This window comes from Danio aesculapii, chromosome 25, assembly GCF_903798145.1.
Source record: "Danio aesculapii chromosome 25, fDanAes4.1, whole genome shotgun sequence".
In the NCBI taxonomy this organism is placed as follows: domain Eukaryota; kingdom Metazoa; phylum Chordata; class Actinopteri; order Cypriniformes; family Danionidae; genus Danio; species Danio aesculapii.
Window position 1 is genome coordinate 17,601,332 of NC_079459.1, and position 5,076 is coordinate 17,606,407.

At 33.4% G+C, this 5,076-nt stretch overlaps 1 long non-coding RNA gene across 3 annotated transcripts; it reads left to right on the forward strand.

Annotated features, from left to right (window-relative positions):
• The first annotated feature begins 966 nt into the window (after nucleotides 1-966).
• LOC130219398 (uncharacterized) lies at nucleotides 967-3,069 on the forward strand. 3 transcript variants are annotated; one of them, XR_008836059.1, is made up of 3 exons: nucleotides 967-1,418; nucleotides 2,305-2,899; nucleotides 3,015-3,069. It is a non-coding gene; the product is annotated as an uncharacterized LOC130219398 (long non-coding RNA). The 3 variants fall into 3 exon arrangements; XR_008836057.1 differs by having other exon boundaries at nucleotides 2,787-2,899; XR_008836058.1 differs by lacking the exon at nucleotides 967-1,418 and having other exon boundaries at nucleotides 1,544-2,368; nucleotides 2,787-2,899.
• Nucleotides 3,070-5,076: the final 2,007 nt, after the last annotated feature.

Here is a 5,076-nt window from a genome sequence, read left to right on the forward strand (position 1 = left end):
GTACCATACACAGACAGCTGAAAACAAGTATAAATGTCCTACAACCATACACCACAACTGAAAACAAGTCTAAATGTACTTACACGCTGTTGGTCTTGTTGCTAAAGTGCTTCTCCATAAATAAAAGTTTGTCTATGGTATATTGGAAGTATATTAAAAGTTATGAGGGAGCTCATATTGCTAAGGAAACATTAGAAAATTGTTGGGTGTATGTAAATTAAAAAGGACGAGGATTTGGATGGAATGCAAATCAATTGACAGAAAGTATCAAGTAGCAGATATAGAGTGTAGTATGTCTTCTAAAAGGGGAGAGATTCCAACATGGATTCTTCCTGAGGTTAAAGTTGAACTGGAAATAATAGAAAAGTTAAGGGATTGGGAAGGGATGGGTGGGATAATTCCAAGAATTAAAAATCATGTACAAGAAAGGTTTTATGAAAGTTTACAAATATATGCTGATGGATCAAAAGACCCAGTCACAGGAGTTTCAGGCATAGGTGTATACATTCCAAAATGAAAGATAAGAATTTCAAAAAGATTATCAGATAAGTTCTCAATTTATTCTATAGAAACAACTGCATTAATAATAGGACTGACATGGGTGGAAGAAATATGCCCTGAGAGGGTAGTTATGTGTTCGGATTCAGCATCAGCATTATAATCTTTAATTACTCAAAGTTCAACCAGAGAAGATTTAATTTATGAGGTATTCACAATTTTATATCATATACAAAGGAAAGGAGGGACAGTAAGGTTTTGCTGGATACCTGCGCATAAAGGAATATATGCGAATGAAATGGCTGATAAACTGGCAAAGGAAGCATTGAAAAGGAATAAGTTAGATATTGGCGTTCTCTTAGGAAAAGGTGAAATTGAATCTATTATTAAAGAAAATATTAAGAAAGAATGGCAAGGAATCTGGGATAGAGACAAGAAGGGACGGCATCAATATAAAATTAAAAAAATGTAGAGACAAAAAGAAATGTGTATGGTAGAAACAGAAAGGAAGAAGTTATATTAACTAGACTGAGGCTTGGTCACACTGAATTAAATTCAACTATGTCAATACTGGGAGTTAAAAAAAATGATTTGTGTGATCATTGTGGAGTCAGAGAAACCGTAGAACATGTTATGTTTGATTGCAGGAAATGTAGACAAGAGAGGAGGGAATTAATAGAATATTTAAATAATAAAGGACATAAAGATAGAAACTTAGAATATATATTAGGGATAAATGTTAATAGGGATAGTTTGGGGTATAGGGTATTAATACAATGTCTATATAACACAGGATTGAGCGAAAGAATATAATAAATAATTTAAATTAAAATGTATTAAAAGGACCCTGAGGGACCAAGTCTGGAAGCAGGAGGAGCTGAACATGCAGTTGACAGTTGAGTCCTGATGGAGAAATTTAGGTAAGCATAATAGTGTGTATATATATATATATATATATATATATATATATATATATATATATATATATATATATATATATATATATATATATATATATATGAACTGTGGGTGGCGGCATGTGCAAATGACACCAGCCCGCCTGTAAAACAAAAGAAGTATCATATACGTCATGCACGCGTTCTCCAGCAAGGTGCAGCAGTAGCGCTTTCTTCCGAGGGTCGGCGGTAATATTCATGGCAATAATGAAGTTTTCGAAACGCTGTATCCACTTATACCACCGAGTTCCTAACGAACTTGGGTCCGTTTCTGTGTTATGGCTGGATGGATGTTTGATGCATCATTGACTGCATGGCTACAGCTTCTGTGTGACAGTGTTTACTCTCACGTATGGGAAAGCGTTTCTTCAAAACTTCAAATCATATGTTGAGATCATGTTATTATCCTCGTCGCCATTGTGATGTTTATGTATTTCAGTGATGATGATAGACTCCACATGCTGGATGAAACATAGCTCTTTATTCTTCACTTGCACAATTGTGCTTCCTTAAATGCACCACCTGCCTGTGACTTCAACTCACGTGACTTCACAGGTCACATCAAAATGCATGTTACATATCAGTCTATGTGTAACTAATCTATTCACCTTATTCTTCACGTACGAGCGGGCGCAGCCATTGGAATCCTTTTGGCTCGAGACTTCTGGTCTCATTCACGTCCATTCATGTTTAGACGTTAAAACCAGCTCGGTTTGCTGCTTGATGTTGCAAACTGACATTTTTTTTATTATATTATTCTACTTTGTCTGTATAGTCATGAAAACACTTGTGTGTAGAGCCAGCTTGATCATTTTCTGCCGTTTATTATTCCAAGTCATTTCTCCCATAGGCAGCTGAGTCGGAAGTTCTAAAACGATCGCAAAAACGAGTGCACTTCCGCATCGAAGTATAAGGTCAATATACGAATTTCACTTTTTTAATTGAATTACTGAAATTACAACTACAATTATTACAACTGTTTTGATGACATTGTAATTCATTGAGATGCACCTGTAAATTGATGTGAACTTTATTCTAACTTTATATTATACAACTTGGTATTATATTTTGACCGTTTTCTTGTTAAAGTAACGTTCCACTTATGTTGTTGTATAATCTATTGTAGTATTAGTGTACAAACATTTTTCAACTTGTCACTTCATTAGGCAAGCCTTCATCTTGTCACCAAAGATCACTGTTGCTTGTGTTGGAAATTCCGAGCTCTCCACTGAAACAGGAGCAGGAACATGTTACAACGTTGTTGGTAGTTTGAATGCAACTTTATTATGTAGAGACAATTAATAACCAAATAAATCCATTGTTATTTTCCAGAATGCAGAGTGCTTGCTGCAGAAGAAAATAAATGAATTCACCCAGCAGAAAGACATAGATGTGTTGAAATACATTAAACACAAACTTGCTGGAAGATTGGAAAGTGCATAAAGGTGAGTTATTTATTTTATTTTATTTATGTTAATGTTGTTTTAGCCTAATTTGCAGAGATAACTACAAGTTAGCCATTCATGTGTTTATTATGTTTGTTTTTTGATTGTTTTCTAGAATGCAGAGGCCTTGCAGCAGATGATGATGCCTTTCATGGCAAAAATGACAAAAATAAATAAATTGTGTTTATTTTAAAATGTGTCATGTCTGTTTCTATATAGATTTAATTTATAATATTGTTATACGTTTAGAACAAATCATATAATCCTAACATTGTTATATCTATAGATGTCTTCAAGGATTGAAAATTATTCTACAGTAATTGATCCTGCACTTTTTTCACTAATTAGTATATATTTTGTTTGTTTATTAGATAGGTGTAGCAACGTTTGGGTGTACCTACCTAGTATAAATCTCATACATGTACCTTCTGATAACATTTAGTTTAAATGGCATATACTGCTAATACTTAGTGTAAATAGCATCTACTATCTATTAACACTTAAGTGTGCTGTAAACAGCATTTACTGTTTATTAATATGTAGTGTAAATACCATGTTTTAACTAAATGGCATTAACCAAATAATAAAATTTAGTTTATCAAGTCCTATTGTGCAAACAGTTTATGAGTAATTTTAGTGTAAATAGCATCATACTTTTAGTAACACTCCAATGGTATCTACCTTCTATAAACACTAAAAGTGTAAATGGCATATACTTTCTATAAGCACTGAGTGCAAATAGCATCTACCATACTTGTTGTTGCTATATTTTGTAGCATCCGATGCTTTTTGAACTTAGTTTAAATAGCATCTCTTGCTATTTGCACTTAGTGTAAATAGCATCTCTTAAATAGTTTAAATAGCATCTCTTAAATAGAAAATAGCACTAAGTGCAAATAGCCGCTGTTGCTATTTGCTCTATAGTTTGCACTTAGTGCAAACAGCCGCTGCCTTTAAAATGTGTGCGTATAATTTTAGCAATCCACTTGGCTAAGCAGACGACAAGCTAATGCAGCACAAAACATTTCAGAAAATATCACCGAAATGCTGTATTTAAACTTCTTGCATACAAAAACACCATTTAAACTTGACAAAAACTCTTGGCAGTTAAAAATTAGTGGCTGCTGTGCCTTTAATGTGGTGTAAAGATTATTGTAGAAAAGGCTCCATGGAAGGCTAGATTTTTATTAACAGACTTGTATTCTGAAAACTTAGAGTGCATTTCCCTATACTTCCAGTAGGAGGCATTATAGTTATAGTTTGCTTTTTGCTGCTTTCATTATTAAGTCAGACGGCTGTGCAGCTAAATTTTAATCCGGTCACTCCTGATGTTCGTTTGGTGTTTTGAGCTTTCCAAGTGTTAGTACATGACCACAAAGTAAGTTTCTCTTTATTTCTGTATGTTTTAACCATGTTGAAGTGTATTAGTATACATTTACATCATTATAGGCATGCCCAGACATGCAATGGCTCATGCTTCATGTCCGATCGGGTGATCATTAAGCTATATAGAGACAGTTAAATGCTTCATCAGTCCCTATATAAATGTTTGAAATTATCAATACTTCAGTGTTAATCAATATTATTGCATTTGAATGCATTATATTGCATTCAGTATATACAAATTGTTGCTCTAATGTATCATTATTTGTATGATTTATATTATTTAGAGCCTTAATTGTTATTTAGGACAACCTTGTATGCTTTATTATACCTAACTAAGCAGAGACTGATTATTTAGTGTACATGTACCCATTCAACTGTACTCATTTATCCTAATGTTCTTTATGTTATGTTATTTCTAGACTAACATCAATACACTTTGGAAAGAAGCTCCAGTCTTCTCATTTATTGTGTCCTGACCGACACCCAGGATTGTTTACTGAACAAAATTAGAACTATAGCCTAGCAGTTTCCTTTCCTCCCCAACAATTATTATGCGTTATCGAAACACTGATGACAACCTTTACAAATTACGTGTAATGTCATAGATCTAGATAAAATAATTTATAGGCTACTGAAATCCTCTAAAGAATTACAAATATTGGACATAATAAAAACAAAAATATTTGGATATGATGGATATGAATCAAATCATGAACGCATTGGGGGAAAACTGCCGAATAATGTACAGCATCCTTAAATAAAGGAGAATTACCTATGAAGTGTCATATAGC